General features: G+C 34.6%; 1 pseudogene; it reads right to left on the bottom strand.

Annotated features, from left to right (window-relative positions):
* Positions 1-16,047: 16,047 nt before the first annotated feature.
* On the bottom strand, positions 16,048-16,172 carry LOC115029327 (small nucleolar RNA SNORA17; annotated as a pseudogene).
* Positions 16,173-18,249: the final 2,077 nt, after the last annotated feature.

Genomic DNA, 18,249 nt, shown 5'->3' with positions numbered 1-18,249 from the left:
TTTGTTTTTTGTTGTTGTTGTTGTTGTTTCTTTTCTTGAAAGCTCCTAGATTGAAGTATGTTGGCTGAAAATAACTATGTTAGATGCATTGGTGTGCTTGCAGAGGAACCAGGTTTACTTACTAGCAATCCCATGCTGTCTCACATCCACACATTCCTTCATTTCTAGAGTGTCCTACAGCTATAGAGCTTTGCTAAAACCCAGCACATACTTGGAACCCATACATATCTAAAAGCAAAGCATTCGTGTGTGTAAAATAAGTCAATGTATTTTTAAAGGGATAACAAGAAATGTTGAGATACAACTCATTTGTGGATAGGAAGTACAAGTGACACAATCGTTCAATTTCTATGTGAGTCTAATTTCACTTATTGTTAAACTCAGTCCTTCAGTTTCCACTATCTGGACAGAATGCTCTTAGAGTGCTGTTTCCAGTATTTGAGGTTCTAAAGTACAGTATTATTTTTTTTTATGGTTTTAGAGCTTTATTGTAGAAAGGCAGAGAGAAAGTAAAAGAAAGAGAGGGGCCAGTCATAGTGGAAAGATGGGGAAGGAAGGGAGAGATGGAGATCTAGAGATGAGAGTAAGAAAGTTGAGAGACTAAGAGTGAGGTTCTAAAGTACATTATTGTATATTTTAAGATAATTCTCATATAACTTATAACCTACAGTTAATAATTGCTTCCTTTACAGTTTTATTTGTTGGCAAAAATTTGACAGTTGCTATTTGTAGATTATGGTTTTTAGGGAAACTGAATTTTGCTATACTGCATTGGAATTGTGTTTCATCTAAGGCTTCCTGTATTGCATTGGAGGGTTGAAATTACCATAAATTAGTAAGCTAGAGTAGTTCTATTCCTGCCGTGTAAATTGATATGACTCTTGAGGACATTGTTATTACAATGAGATAACATCTTTCTGAAGATATTTTATAAAATTATGTCAATTCAGTTTCAGTTTAATAATGAAATTATGTCATTTCATTATTATAATATTTAGTTACACAAAACCATACCAGATTGAGTTAGCTCATACCATAACTCTCTGTTACTGAAGTTGTCCAGACAAACTTTAAGAATTCTGTTCAACTCTACAGAGTAGCATGACACCCACTATAGAGGTGAGAATTTCTATTTCAACATATTATATTATTTTGTTACAAAGGCCCAATGGCTTGGTATCTGAGTCCTCTCACTTCTATTTGATTTGAATATACTGTTGACTATTGGGAGCTATTAAGACAACACAATTGTCCTGATCTCTGAATTGGGCCTATCCCCCCGAGAAGAAAAGGGGGTCAAAAGCAGGCCACTGATGCACTGCTCTGAGAAAAACCACAGATTGTTCCAGCCCCAAGTCAGCACTGGATGTCCTGACCTCAAGAGGTACCCTGATACCACCAAGTTCCTGCTTTCCCATGTAGTCGCCAAAAGAAAAATTTTCGCTGCTCCATCCCTCCTGCTGAGGTGCATTTCTGCTGCCCCATTCCTCCTGCTTAGAAGTACTTCCCCTTTTGCTTGTGCATTTAAACCTTGGGCCTGGCTAACACAGTGGGACCTTGATGCTACTCAGACTGCTTCCATGTGTCCTTCATTGCACAAGGTTCTCATCTCTCTCTATCCCTCCATTTGGTTCTTAGGAGAAGGTCGCCTTGAGACCCTTGAATAACTGGACCTGCTGGACGGGTCAGTTGACTACTCTTTTTAATAGCCTATTTTATATATTTCTTAAAGAGCTTAGGGAAAATACTGTGTGTGTTCCTGTGTGAAATAGGTAGGTATCTCTTACTCCAAAAGATAGATAGCACACATATCTCTCAAAATTAACCACATACTCATAATAAAACGATCCACTTTCTATCCTCTATCTTATTATATTTTTGGTAACTTATTTCTCTTCAAAAGAAATGTCAGTAAATAGGCTTTATAAAAATAGGAAACAGCTGGGCGGTGGTGGCACATACCTTTATACCTTTAATCCCAGCACTTGGGAGGCAGAGGCAAGCGGATTTCTGAGTTCAAGGCCAGCCTGGTCTACAGAGTGAGTTCCAGGACAGCCAGGACTACACAAACCCTGTCTCCAAAAACCCCAAAAAACCAAAAAACCAAAAAAAAAAAAAAAAAAAAAAAGGAAATATAACTGATAAGTTTTATTTTTAAGGGAACAAGGAAATGTAATATATAAGCAGATAAAGATAGTAAGAGTCTATTAGCTTTTCCACTGATACAGCCTTTTCCATTTTCCCCTGGGGTCTTGCTGGACATGGGATTATATCGAATATTCTTTAACAGCATGAAATAATCAACAGTCATGTGCTAGAGAAAACTCAAGTGCAGTAGGAAAGAAAAATGTGCTAATGGATTAGAAATTGTTCTGAAATTTCTAACTGAAGTACCCCTATTTAGTATTTAATAAAATAAATAATATCTGCACGCCAGGGCAATAAGTGAGATAATCATAAAAACACTCCATACTGTATAACAAAATCTAGTTGACATTTAAAACAGGTAAGTTGTGTAAGAATAAAACTACAAAACCATATCACATTTAAAAAGGACAATAGTATGAGGTCAGGTACATAAGGAAGTATTTGCCTAGCAAATTCAAGGTACTGGGACATATTTCATAAAGCACACACACACACACACACACACACACACACACACACACACACAAATACACAAACACAGGAGAGAGAGAGAGAGAGAGAGAGAGAGAGAGAGAGAGAGAGAGAGAACTAACTTTAATAAATCTTAATATCTTTCTCTGTCTTTCTGTCTCTCTATGCCTCTCTTTGTCTGTCTGTCTGTCTTTCTCTCTCTCTCAATCTCTTTCAGTGTTGCAAGACAAAGTTTCTCTATTATGTAGCTCTACAACTGGCTGTCCTGTAACTTACTGTGTAGACCTGGGTGCCTAAGAAAACAGATAGCTACCTACCCTTGTCTGATTCTGATCACCAAAATACAGACACAGTAAGGAAAGTTATGTTTACTATGTGCCAATAGACAAAAGAGACAAACAGATGCTTACACTGTAAACTGGTTTCTCTATGCCCAGAAAAACTTCCTTTGTGGACAAAGTGCTGCTTCATTCCCTCTGACAAAGGAGAGCTGAGGAATCCTAATAACAAGAATAAATATTAGAGGAAGAACACTTTTCTCCTTTTACCTTTGCCTTTCTCTGCATACGGTGTTTGCTTTACTAGTAAGATCTTTTCTTATTTTATTTGATTTTTAAGAAGGCAAATTGCAATTATATTGAATTGTACTAAAATACTAAAAACTCTCAAGTCAGCATCCTAAATTAGATTTTATTTTCTCCATTCTTACAGTTGAAAGTTGATGAATTACTCAGAATAGAAGTGTCAGAATGTGAATTTCAACAGGTCTTTTTGACAACAAAGGAATTAGCCTCTATCCAAATGTCTTTGAGTTAGTCTTCTGTGGAAGACTTCCTTTAACTATAGTAGAGAACAAAATGATCTCTTTTGCTATGCTTTCTGCTTGTAGAGAGTAACACAAATGCTGTCACAAACATAATTCTTAGAGGAATGAAGACAACATGCTATAAATGAAAAACTCTGTAGGAAGCACCTGGTTAATAGAAAATTACTTAAATTAGGAACTATCTGATTGTAGAAAACCTGGGTTTCATCGATGAAGGTAACATTTTACTTTCAGATATCTATCTTCAGGTGATATTTTGCATGAAATTTCCTGCCTCAATACAATATTAAAAATAATGACTTTTTTTTAAAATCACAGGTCAGTTAAAGAACACTAAAAGCAATATCATTGAATGGGACAATTGTGATGAATTGAGAGAAATAGTTTTATACTATTTTACAGTTAAAGTCAGGTCAAGGTTATATAAAACCTAAGGATTCCTCAAGAGTAAAATTGTGGAAGGATTTAGAAAATTTACTTATATGTTATCACAGTATGAATATGCAACTAACGTGACTAGTTAGAAATAACATAATAATATTAACAATACAGAAATGCAAAATGATAACGTAAACTTATGTCCTAAGCTGCATTAAGATCTGCTGGTAAAACAGGGAATTGATGAAGTGCCTGCTCCTTTGACACTGGAGAATAATAATAAGTAAATATTTCTACCTTCAAACTCTGTTGTAAACATCATAATACTATGGGATAACCACATTTATTTAAAAATAATCTTAATAAATATTATTATTCTGCATACTGTTCATAGTAATGCATTTTAATTAGACAAAAATGTTATATATTCTCTGAATTGTCAGAGTATGTAAATAGTATAATTATCACTTCTGCCGGATGCCTTTATTCTTTCTTTGAGTATATCGATGACAAAAGCAAAATTAGACTAAAACTTTGGAAATCTTTATAGTTAACCATTTAAAAGAAGTAGAACCTTTTAAATTAACAAGACACTGAAAAATGTCTGTGTAAGAAATGTCAGCATGATATGCAGCTAGGCTGACTGCATACTGTGAATCTTTCCATCAGATAGCATAAGTCTCTTTGAATGTGGCCTGTTATCTAGGTGTGAGGATCATAGTAGAAATAATTGCTGAAGGGTGCCTCCAGCTGAGTCTCTATTTTATCTTTATATTTATGAGAAAGTAGATAAAGGATGGTGCAGAGTCTACCAAGATCAGAGTTTATGGCTCCTGCTGGATGTTATTCTTAAACTGGTACAATCAGGATTGCCTCAGAGCAAGCTGATAAAACATGAGAACCAACAACCTAATCTTTATAATAAAAATAATAATAATAATTAATTTCAGTAAAAATTAAAAGATAGCAGTTAGTTACTTTTTGTAAAAATTCTTTGATTTGATCGTAGGTAATTATGATATGCAATCTTACTTCCTTTTTAGTAAGTGGAATAAAGAAGTATGCAATTTAATAGGAGACAAATTAATGTAAACAGAAGATAATGGAAAAAGGATGAGCAGAGACTTTGACTGTGAAAACACCTTTAATTGGACTATGTCATTCAGAATCAATATGATTAAAAATAAGTTTACTCAGAAAATTGAGTATTCTTTGCCATTGGTGTGTTAAATTAGAAGCAATGTTAAAAATTCAAAGTGCTTACATATATTTAGTTAAATTAAAAAGAAAGTTTAAAAAAAATCTTTGTCACTCTTAAATTTGTTGTCAGCTCTTCTCAGTAAAATGTAAGAGTAAAATGTGCTTTCCACATTTTTTTATTAATAGAATATTAATTTATTAATAGTATGTATTCAGAGATTACTACAATACTAATAATTGTACAAATGAGGATACATAAAAATATTCAGAAGTGATTCTTAATTTTATTATCATTATTTTTTTTTTACAATAGAGTCTTTACTCCCTCCCAGGCTACCCTCTGACAGTTCCACATCCCATTCCTCCTCTGCCCTGTCTCCATGAGGAGGCTATACTCCCCCACATACAAGGGCTTTCTACTCCCTGGGGCCTCAAGTCTCTTGAGGGTTAGGAACATCTTATTTCACTGAGGTCAGACCAGGCTGTCCTCTGCTGTATAGGTTTCAGACTAGCTAGTGTATGCTGCCTGGTTGCTGGCTCAGTGTTTGAGAGATCTCAGGAGTTAATGTTATTTTATAATTCATTACTGACTATTAAAAGTTATATATAGTTGTATACAAATGAATTGAAAGGCAATGTTTTACACTTGCATACACCAATAGGCACCATGTTTTTGATTAGCTAGAGCTTAAATATTAGCCCTAATAACCCTTCCACTGTTCTACAATACAAATGTGCTGTTATTTAACATGGAAGTAATTGAAAATATTACACAATTTCCATGTGTAGCTTCAAATTTACCAGCTAATTTCACAGTGAAGAGCTGGATTTGACAGTGTCAGAATCAATAACATAAACTGTTTCATAATCAGATTTATTATTCTAACATAGAAAATAACACGTTCTTGTGTTTTAAATGCCATCTAAAATATTGCTTAAATTTTACAGAAAAAATAATTTTAATAGTGTTATGAGTAGCTGACAGTTTTCCAAGGGAAAGACTTTAGAGTATTCAGTGTCAAGTATCTTTTAAGCAGTTTGACAAGGGAGGTGAACTGTTCTCAGTATTTGGAATTGAAAACATGATAAGTAATAATTAATTTGGGGCCATTTATCATTTTTCAGAAAACCTTGAATATAAAGAACAATGGAAGCTCTGAAGTAAAAGAAAGTAAAATGTTACTATTCTAAGTGATATCACAACTAGGATTGAAATAAAAATCTAATATGATAATATAATAATATAATATATAATATATATTTTATTATTGTACCATAGGGATAACAAACATTACCTATATGACTGACAGTTAAATGTACCATATTGTCCTCAAAACACACCAAATAAAGCATGAGATAACCCTTTACCAATTTCCTTTCTTAACTTTTAAAAGCCATTGCATTTCCTTACCTAAGTAGAAATTCCTATATCATAGATAAATTAATAAAACAAAAATCCACTACTTGGTTTTACTTTTATCAGTACATAGCTAATACTATGAAATTAGAAATGTCTTAAAACACTGGTGCATTTAGACTTAGATAAACACTTAGACAAACACACACACACACACACAAATGCATACATATTTTCATAATTCTCACTTCCTTGAATTATCAGTTCCTAAATAATACAATTGTATACACTGTTGCCCAGGAAGGATGAGGGTGAATGAAGAGTTAAGAAATAAACACAGGTTTTAAAGGCTTAAGATAGAGGAATAGCTAAAATTACTAAATCTAATTTTTCACTAAATCATATAAATATTAATTTGCTTTCCTCAAGCAAGAAAGAAACTTTCTTCCTTGATTTATGTTGGTTCTGTTGTTCAACCACAATTTTCTGTATAGTGCACTTTAACACATGGTTATATTTTTACACGTAAAATACTATTTCACAAGTCAGATTTGTATGTCAAATGTGAACAGAAAGCATAAAATTAAAAGGTTTGTTTTTCTCCACCTGCATTTTTTTGGATAAGGAGAGTTAAAGACCTTTGTTGTATATTGTGTTTTGATGTGTACTACGTACATGAAAAGAAGAAGGGTTTCCTTCCCTTTATCAATGTCACTTCTACATTATAAGCTTATAATGTTATTTTTATTTTTTATGTAAGTATATTTTTTACATTAGGAAAAAAAAGTATATTGTTTTAAACTAAAGGAAAATATGTAATAATTATCATCATTCAGTGTAAATGATAAAAGAATATTACATAATCAAAAATTCATCTTCCTCTTTTTGCATCTACATATATCTAACATTTTTCATTGTAATAATTCAAATATTACCACTAGGTATATAAATGTAATTAAGCATGGGATATTTCTTTTGGAATCTGAAATCTCTACAAAAGTTTCCCAAGATTTTCTGTATGATTTGACAGCATACATCTTAGGAGAATTTCAAAATACACCAAGTGTTTTCAAATAAGCAAACGGCAAATAGCAAGGGCATACGTTATTTAAGAACAGAGATAAACTAAAAACCTAAACGAATTTTAGTTTTTTAGAAACGCATTTTATATCTAGCAAGATTATTACACAACACTTGATCTATCTCATGCCCTCTCTTTGTCTTTTATTCCCACACTAACCATCATGAGTCTCCTAAAATGATACTGCCCCGAGGACAGGCACGGGAAAAGACTGGCTTGAGTTTTACTGGCTTGAGTTTCAGTTGTATTACAGCCTTTATAACATCTTGTAAAATATACCAATGACATGTCTCTTTTATCTTTGTTAAAATATGCACATTTCACTCATTTTATATTTAAAGTTGGTTTTATGCCTTGGGAGTTGGATTCAGAGCAGAATAACTTCAGAAAGTGGGCAGTAGTACATGGCTCAACAGTGACGTGAATCTGTACCAGAGAATAGGTGATTTCATAGTTGGCATTCAAGTGAAAGATAAGGAGACACAGAGTAAATTTAACCACATTTTCTCTACTGCTTCATCTTATGTGTGGATTTACATCAGGTAGTCTGCACTCATCATTGTTAACAATCAGTCACTCACATTAAAACAAAACAAAACTTTTATTGTTTTGTATTTATTCTTTCAGATTCTATAATATATACAAGGTGTTTCAGTTAGCTTGCATTACTTTTTTCTCTATCTGACTGTCTCTGTCTGTTGCTTTGTCTCTTTCAGTCTATTGTTATGCACAAGGTTGTGTTACAAGTGCACCATTTAAGGTAGATATAGGTGCATCCTTCTGGAGCAGGGGCCAATTAGGATGAGCAATATATTTGAAAAGAACTGAGTCAGCCTGCCTCAAAGAGGGTAGTGGCCAAGAACTCCTCAGTTATTGGTGGGAACTCAGGGACTCTTTCCCAGGTTACTTGAAATTTGTGTAGGTGTAGGTCTTACATTTTATGAACTGAGAACAGAATAGATCCAGAAGAGAAATTTCCTTCCCTGTCATAATGAGCTGCTGGTTAAACATGCTCTCCTGTGAAAAAATGCTCCTCTGGTGAAAACAAGAACATCACTAACCTACCTATAGGGGGATAGGTATCTAGAAGGCATTTAATATATGAAAGTCAGTCGTGAATTGAGGAGTGCAGCAAGGAACTGATGGTTGGAGATAGAGGAGTAAGTGAAATAAAAACAGTTGTCCACCAAAGAATACAATTTTTCTCCTCCATATCAAGAATAGCATATTATGAGGCTTATAAATCTAAATGCATAACAACACAAATGACAGCTTTCAAATTGGGCAAGTTACAGAACTCCCATTGATAAAACAGGGAATTCATAGTCCAAGTAATCTCAAGCATGGGATGTGTCTTCTATTGTGTCATGAAAATGTAGCCTCTGAAAGGATGCTAGAAATTCAAGTTTTATGACACACTTTAATTTTTAACTACACAGATGTTGAAAGAGGCAAGCAATTTCCTTTCTAAAGCATCTATATTTTCTCATTCCAGATTATTCTCTTCTTCCAATATTCTGGACTCTTTAATCTTCACTCCACAAAGATTTTTGAATTGTCAATCTTCTCATTGTATCATCTTCTCAATATTTATGACCTTTCATTTGATGTGACTTTTCAGCAGTATAAACTGTAATAGTATTTATTCAGAGATCCCTCTCCACGACTTTTCATTTTTCCTTATATTCCCCAATCATACTTTCTTCTATGTATATTTAATGTATATATATATATATATTAGCAATAACATGTAATCTTAAGTGTTCAACACAGAATAATGTTCAGGGTTAATAGAAATATTCAGGACTCATATCTACAGAAGGTATTATGAATGCTAACTCCAAAAAACTGTAACTCAAACTTTTCAACTACAGGAGTTTTCATTGTGTTTATAGCACTCTATTTTTGTTTCATAGTTCTCTATTGTTTTATTTCATCTATATTACATGAACTCACTTTTTAAAAAGTATGCAGAACTTTTTTTATAAGACCAGTAGTTTTATATTTTGTCTTTTATGACATTTATCTCCTAATGCTGTGCTTGGCATACCACATCCTTCCCTGTAAACAATTTATTACTTTCAGCTCAAATTACTTATCAACATATTTTTTCCAATTATTGGCAAGGTATCTCCATAGCATATTTCTTCTTCACAACAAGTACTAGGCTAAGTTTCCTAGATGTACAGGAGAAAATTAAGGATTTATTTCTGGCTGCTTATAAAAGGTGTACCTCCATAGATGAATGATCAATTGTTCTTCTATGTGAAGTACCAAAGTGCCTCCCATGCCTTAGAAACTTAGAATTCTCCCTGAAAGTCTTACAAACCTCCTCCTTTCCTGTCTCAAAGATATTCTGAATTCCTCTGCCTACTCCTCTCTCTGTGTGAATCATGGAATCTGTTTGGTTGAAAGTTTTCTTCCAGTGAAGTTGCAAATCCCTTCAGCTCTTTTAGTCCTTTCTCTAACACCTCCACTGGGTTCCCTGTGCTCAATCCGATGATTGACCAACAAGTGTTCTTAAATGCTTTATCCTCTCTTCTAGCCCCACACCCACCATAGGTAATAAAAAGGACATAGATTATAAAAATGGTTAATAAGACATAAGGGGTTGTGGACTTGTTTAAACATAGTTCTTTGGGGTTGATTCCAATTTTCAGTGTCAGGATATCAGAAGTTCAGTTCACACAATTCAGTAGTGGTGGATTGATCCAGAAAAAGCTGTGAGGCTCTGCCAATTGACCAGAATATGTGGAAACCCTGAGTTTTGTTTCTTTCCCTTCCTAAGGCTGCGCTGTGGTGGGCATCAGGGACTAACTCTCTCTAAGTCTGATGAAATATGCTGCCTCAGTGACACCATCCCAAAATGGAAGCTGCAGCTACTCTGAGGAGATATCAGATTTTGTTTCTTGGAATTAATTGGGATCTAAATCCTAAAATAAATATTCATACTTTACATAGAAAAAAAGAGAAGCTGCCAGAATATCATAAGATCTTTGGTGCATTTCTCTCTATGAAGTCATGACAAGCAATAATCAGGGAAGAAGGCAAGGTGAACCAGTGCCAGAGCATCATCAGTGAAGATCAGTGTCAGGAAAGCCCAATGAAGACCAGCAAAGAGTATCAACAAAGTAATGACAAAGCATAATCCACTGTCTTTTGTATGATGTGTATATCCTATGTAAATATTTTATGTCCTTTCAAGCATTTGTTCCAGCAAAGCATCACAACTCTTTTTCTAGACACCTTCCAGAAAAACACCACATTCCTGTTCTCAGCAAAACATTCTCCAATAAGAGTTTCCAGAAAAAAAAAAATCACAACACAACTGAGTTCCCAAAGAAACTAGATAATTTCACTTTAAAGTTGTATACCTTTAACATCGTATGATATAAATTTTCATTCCAAAACATCATAATAAGGAAATAATACACCAAAGCAAGAACAACAACAACCACCACAACAAAAATGGCTGGGCAATCCAACTTCTTCATCTCCATGTCAGATGTTCAACTTCTTTCAGCTTTGCTGACTGTGACACAATTCTTTCTCTTGGGCTGTTTATATTCCTTGTTAAGTGTTCCTTGGCTAGTATTTCATACCTCTGACATCTTGAACATTTTGGAGTCTCCAAGGCAACTTGAAATTCACAGCTTCTTGATCCACTGTCTAGGTTCTACACATGATTGGGCTTCTCAACAGGACTTGGGTCATTCCTCCAGTTCTGCCTTCTGTAGCACTATAGGCCCTGCTAACTCAACTCTATTGGTGCCACTATTCTAGTTGATTAGTTTATGGTACTGGCAAGTAAAATATGCTGGGGTCATCTGTTGCCACTAGGCCAACATTTTACCAAACTTTACCAAAGTTTGTCATAGGTTTTCTTCATGGTGCTATATCTCAAATTTTTCATGACCATTTAAGTGATAGCCTGTACACTGCTATGAGGCAAATCCTGTACTGTACCAATGGATTTTCTTGTCCTTTACAGTGCCAAGCCTCAGCGGTTCTGCATGACCCCTTCACAAATGCAAAAGCAGTACTATCTTAGGTGATTCTTTCACATTAGCAAGTCCAGCTGCCAGCACAATGTCTGTCTCTGAAGTGCAACTTAGTTGTGTACTACAAAAACACTTCCCAGAGGATTTCATTTCAGTAATACTAGTCTCGTCTTAATCACCACAAATTTTTTAGCTCCAGGAAACAAGAAAAAATTGACCCACTATCCCTTTTATTCTTGACTCTAAAGGCAGAACCACTGGGCTAAGCTCCCAAGTTCTATTAATTCCTTGGTCTGGAACATGGGCTCCCTGTAGATTGGCACCAGTGTTCTGTTATCAATGATTTTTTTTTTTTTTTTTTTACTGTCTAAGCTTGACTGTCCTAAAACTTTCCCTGTATGAACTCAGTGTATGAACTCAGAAACCTGCATGCATGCCTCAGTCTACTGACTGCTGGGATTAATAGAGTATACCATGGCTAGACCTAAGCTTTTCTTTACTTGGAACTTGTGCACACTTTTTGCACATTGACCTCAAACTCACACATTGTCTTGCCTCTGTCTCCTGAGATTAAAGGCTTATATCACGGATTCTGGACCTAAGCTATCCTATAATTCCTATTCACAGATCCATATAAGTTCTAGATTAAAGTTCATTCCAGATATAATCAAGTTGACCACCAAGAATAACCATTACAATCCACCCCTTGTCAATTTGACACTCAATCATATCTCCTTATGTCCAAAGGAAAACAATAACCAGGTCATAATAATGCCTAACATGATATAACTATACATTGTTTAGCTGCAAACACATAAACATTAAACTTAATTAAGTGGCATTGTGAGCTAATATCACCAGTCCCTTAATTAGATTTAATATGCTTGAATACAATATTTGGCTCCATTCCATGTCCTAGTGACCCTTTAATTGTTGAACCATATATTTTGTATTGTTTTTGTTTTAGTTTTCAGTGCTTGATCAAAACACTGTTCATAAGAGTAAACCACAAGACACAGTCTATGCTAAGCTATTCTGAGACTTCTTTTGTCCAAGCACTTGATCTGAATCTCTTCACTTTAGCCTCAGGCAAACAATTCAGACATGGGCAAAAAGTAGCCACATTCTTCACCAAAATATCACAAAAATGATCTCTATGCAACATATTAACATTCTTCTACTCTGGAAGTTTCTAAACCAAGCTTACAGAATTCAGATCACCCTAGGTAAAACTGTCTGCTGTGTTCCTGCTAGTTTGGCCCATTAGGACCCTTCTAAAGATTCCATTGTTTTCCTAGCCTGAAGTCCCAAAATCTATACTATTTCCAATAAAAGAATGGTAAGCCCTATCACATCAATATCCTAATCCCTGGTATCAACTTCTGTCTTAGTTAGAGCATTATTGCTGTGATAATATACCATGATGAAAGCAACTCTTTTAAAGGCAAATGTTTAGTTGGGGCTGGCTGGCTGGCTGGCTTATAGCTTCAGGGTTTCTATCCATAATCATCATGGTGGAAAGTAAGGAATCATTCAGTCAGACTTGGTGCTGGGGGAGCCAGGAGTTCTACATCTTGATCTGAAGGCAACAAGGAAGAGATTCTCTTTGCACACTGGGCAGAATTTGAGCATAAAAATTCAAAGCCTACAACACAGTGACACAATTCTTGCAACAAGGCCACACCTACTCTAAAAAGACCATGCTTCCTGATAGTGCCACAGTCTAGGGTTAAACAATCCGACACATGAGTCTGAGGAAGCCAAACCTCTTTAAAACTACAGTGTAAGGATGGTAATGTGTATTTGGTTGAAAAATTATGACGCTATGTAACAGAAATATAAATTATTGTCTCTGAAAGCCTTGACTTTATCACAATTAAATATGTATAGTTTTAATATCTTGTCAATGTAAGAAAAAATGCATAAAAATGGATAATTTACTACATTTGAATTCCCTAGTAGGAGCTAAAATCTATATGTATCCTCTTTAAAAACAGATGCTTTTTAGTCTTGAAGATATGTATACAAGTAGCAATACATAGTTTGACATATATATATATATATATATAATAAAACAATGAGTTTGAGAGAAGAATGTTGTTGGGAAGATTTTAATGGAAGGAAAGATTATAATTTCAGAAAATAAAATAGTATAAACAGAACAAGCAACTGAAATTTACTTCTGTGTTTCAGTCAAATATAATTATCTATGTTCATTGTTTAACCTCATGAAGTATGTTTGAAATGTAACAGATACATAATAAAAATACATAATAAAGTTGAAATTTGGGAATAAAAGTTTAATTTCAACTCAAATAAAAAATATATCCACTGAAGGTTGTTAGGTATTATAAATAGAAAGATTGAAATGATTTGTGTGTGAGTGTGTATGTGTGTGTGTGTGAAAATAGAGAAGTCCTTCTATAATTCTGAAATATTGATGAATCAGAAATAGTCACATCCAGAACCTGATTAAACACAAAGTAGAGGGAAAATATGTGGCTTGGTGAGAATTTAGATGGGACCATGAGAGATGCTTTGTAACAGGAGAGAATATGAGTATTATGTTAAATGTTTCAATGACAATTTAGCCATACACTTATGGTTTAACTTTTCTGGAAATTAAGATTTTAAAATGTTTATCATGGAGATATAAGTATTTGAACTTGTGTACACATGCGAAAGACAGGCAGAAAAGCAAATAAAAGAATGTGGAGACAGAGAGAAATGTACAAAATTCAATCCTATTAGTTCATAGATACAATATTCAAAAAAAAGTGTAAACTAGTCCAAAGAAACCAAAATTGCAGAGTTCATAGTAAATATTTAATGATCTTATATAGCATATATTATAGAAAAAAATAGAGGTATGAGATTTAAGTAAAAATAAATCAAAATAGCAGGGAAAGGATGTATTTGCTTTTTTTTTGAAAACTTATTCAAAGCTCTCAATAAACAAATCAATCAGTTCATGTTTTATACTCTTTTACAAAACTTTTATTTGGTTCTCTGTGAATTTCACACCATACACCCCAATCCCAGGGAATCTCTCTTTCCCTGTTCTTCTCCTTCACCACTGCAACGTAATCCTCATAGAGGAAAAAAAAATATTACTGTGAAAGCTTTAGTGTGTGACAGTGTGTCCCTCAGTATACCCTTTTGTCCACTCCTCTTTGCTAGAAAATATTCAGGACAATAACTTCTTGGTATGATATGGTGCCTCTGACTTCTGCTGTTCTATCAGTACTGGAACCTTAATGGGGCTCCTCTCCAATATCCCATTGTTTCTGTGTGTTATGGGATCCTGTGATTTTGCTTCTGTAGGACCTGCCCTTTCATAGGGTGAATACTGGGGTAAACCAAAGCTCTCTTGCTGCTATAGATGGCAAGGGACAAAGGATGGAGGAAGACATCTCTTTTTTGCTTGTATAACTGCCCAACAGGCAAAGGGGAGAGAAAGCTGTCCTCTTCTCAAGATCCTAGAGTCAAATTACCAACCTACCTCCAGATGTGAGGGCTAAAAGGAAGGGGTTCTCTTGTCAAAGATGCAACCACAGAACAGACAGAAGGAAAGGCTCTCTGGTTATGCCACATTCACACCTTTGGGCTAACTAATCAGCAACTTAGATATCCAGGGTCAGGTTGACTGTGCTAAAGAGGTGAGGTGGTATGGCCGGTGAACAGCAGGTCCAGTACTTCTGCTCTCATGACCCCAGGGCAAGGTCTTCTATATGCTTCAGGTGAGGGGTGAGCAGGGTACAAAGTATCTCTCCATCATCCACACCACCCTATAGGAGAAGAGTGGTAGGGACAGATTTCCCATAGTTGTATCTTCAGGACTAGGTCACCCCTAAATCCTTCTAAGTGAGGGTCTGCTTTCTGGAGGTACTGCAGCTGGCTAGGCTGACTCTCCTGCTCTTATGCCTCAGGGCCGCTCTCTCACAATGCTCAGGTGAGGGTTGATGTCAGTTCTATCAAATATTCAGCAGCACAGACCAGGGACTTCTGCGTGACCTTTGGTGATAATATTCACCCCTGCAAACTCAGGGCTAAGGATCCAGAGATGGCCTCTGATGGCAACAGAGCCCAGGAACCCACTATGTGCTGTCACAGACTATTCACATCAGGCTGTTCCTCAATACCTTCGAGTCGTCAGTTCTCCCTGTCTTCATTTTGCCTACATCCTTCCGTTTCATTTTTCTCTTCCATTTTTCCACTACTTACTTACTCTTCTTAATGTCCCCCAAGGAATCAAAGCTTCTGGAGTCACATCAGGAGTGTTTTGTTCTGCTTGTACATTGTGGTGTCATACTGGTAGTTCTCTCAGGCTAGCTCCTTGTCTGAGCCCCTTGGCACTAGTCTGATGATCATTTCAGACTTGATCCTTTCCTAGCCCACCCATTTAGCCCCTTGTCAGAAGGATATGTTTTCTTAAACTCACTCTGCCTTGGGTTCTACTGTTCTAGGAGGGTTCGTCTATTTTACCCCCCAGTTCCCCGGTCCCGGAAACAAGACTGATGGTGTTCATCTCAGTCTAGATCTCTGTCCAGGTCCCTTGTGCTGGACTGGTGGTTTTCTCGGGATCACTTTAGACTACTAATCATTCACATAGGTCAAAACACTGAGCATAAATATAACCTCTCTCCTCTCTGGCACCTACTGTTGCACGTGTGTCACAGCATTCACTTCTGCAATGCTTCTAGAAGCAGAGTGTTTCACACAATTATTCATTAATATTTAATTTATATAAAATTATTGGGGCTTCTAAGCCATACTGCCAATATTATTTTTGAATATTTATAGTAATTAAATGTTAAATGCATGGTTTAAAAGAGGCAATAGAAATGGTGACCATTTGGGGAAAATATTTGAAGCATCTAGTTCTTTCACAATTAATGATTAAGAATCACTGGTGACTGATGTCCATATATACTACAGAAGTAAATTTTCAATCGCATAAAAATATAATCATGTTTAGTGCTAACACACAATTATAATGTTTCTTATATATTTGTATTACATATGACTGAACATAATTGTTTTGTTCATATATAAAAAAAAAGGTTGCAGTAATAAACTTCCAGAGAGCAAAAAATATTAACATGATAGGTTAAAAAAGCATCCAATGTGGGAGGTACAAAACAGTGTTATGCTCAGAAGGATTTGAGAGTTGTATTACTGTATCAAGGTAGGAGAAATAATACTCTTTTAAGCATATAAAATAATGCTTAAATTAAGGAGGATTACTTCATTTATTTTGCTCCTTTCAGTATTTAAAATGTTGTCACTAACTAATGATGGATTCCTAAGTGAACAAAATTTAAATTATTGAGAGAGTCAAAGCTAGATATTTTCCATTGGAATAGTGAAAGTATATAGACAATACAATTCTTCAAACATATAGACTAATTCAGGGTCTAAAGTTATAAGCTGTTGTGCATATTATAGAAAAATCTGATTTAAGATCTCTTTAAGATAAACATTGGTATTGGAATATGTTTAAAGATCCCTTTAAATAGTATAGCTAACTGAGGAGACAACAAGTGTGTGCTTATACTAGCACTAAAAAGGTCACAATAAAGACAAATTAACAGGATGTCTTGCAGCATTAGTCTGTGCTTAGATTATGCTTGCTCAGTCTCACCTTACTTCTAATTATTCATTTAACCTCTTGTGTCTCAAGGGTTTTTCCTTCTGAAGGAAAATGCAATTAAAGGAAAAGCTGAACATGTGAAAGTCTTGAAACACACCTGGATATACAATTACAACAAATATAAAGTACTTAGGACTGAGTTAGTGCAACAAACTTACAACTTAACACTTTTGATTTCTTTTTATTCTAGATAACCATTTCAAGGAAATATTAGGTATTCAAAATGAAGATTATTTATGATGTTTCTTAATTCCCTAAAATTAAGGTCAATGCTTGTACACTTTTGTATACTATAAAATTAAAATCATAAAAATTTAAATGAAAGTAATCTTTAGCACAATTATGCCTGAACAATGTCATCTTGTTGACTTCAAGAGAGATATGTGCCTATATTAAACAGGTTTGTTGCCCATCATAATTTATAAATGAAAACAGATTCATGAAACTACTTTTATTATTCTATCCTATTTGATATACTAATGATATCAAATTAAAATTCAAAGCAATTTTTAAGGAAATAATACAAGCAAATCACTAAAGGTTTCAGTTAAATAAATGTTATAGTTTCTAACATTACAGAATAAATGTCTTTAAAACATTAAAATAAAAGAGAAGTTTCAGCTTTGGAAAATGAGATATCTCAACATAGATTATGATGAGTTTCTTTTGATAGTGCACATGTAACAAAGAAAAGTATTTTATTAAAATGGAGATGATACAAACATTATGATCAGTGTATTTCAAATCTTATGGATTTTCAATAGCCTTCTGGAATAGATGAGGGAAAATAAGCTGTTGACACAGTTTGATGAGCTGATTTTTTTTTTTTTAATGTCTGCTTTGATGGAGTGCCTGATGCAAGCTCTTTGGCAAGTATCCCCAGTTCTTAATTTCTTAATTTTCTCTTGAGTTAAACTTTTTACTTATGTCTGTATCTTTGTGGGGTATATATAAATAGGAACATCTATGAATAAAATTGAATAATGAAGCAGACACAAAACTATGTCAAAGTCATGTAAAGTGCTTTTGTCAGTTAAAATCTTCATGTGAAGGAGTTGTAAATTATATAGACACTCAAGCAAACATGTTATAATAATAAAGAGCACCGTGTGCAGGCTGACATGGATGGGATAT

The sequence above is a fragment of the Mus caroli genome, unplaced genomic scaffold, assembly GCF_978045245.1.
Source record: "Mus caroli unplaced genomic scaffold, Mus_caroli_1 scaffold_12, whole genome shotgun sequence".
Taxonomy (NCBI): domain Eukaryota; kingdom Metazoa; phylum Chordata; class Mammalia; order Rodentia; family Muridae; genus Mus; species Mus caroli.
The sequence above is the reverse complement of the archived record's forward strand: the minus strand, read 5'-3'. Positions and strand labels throughout refer to the sequence as shown.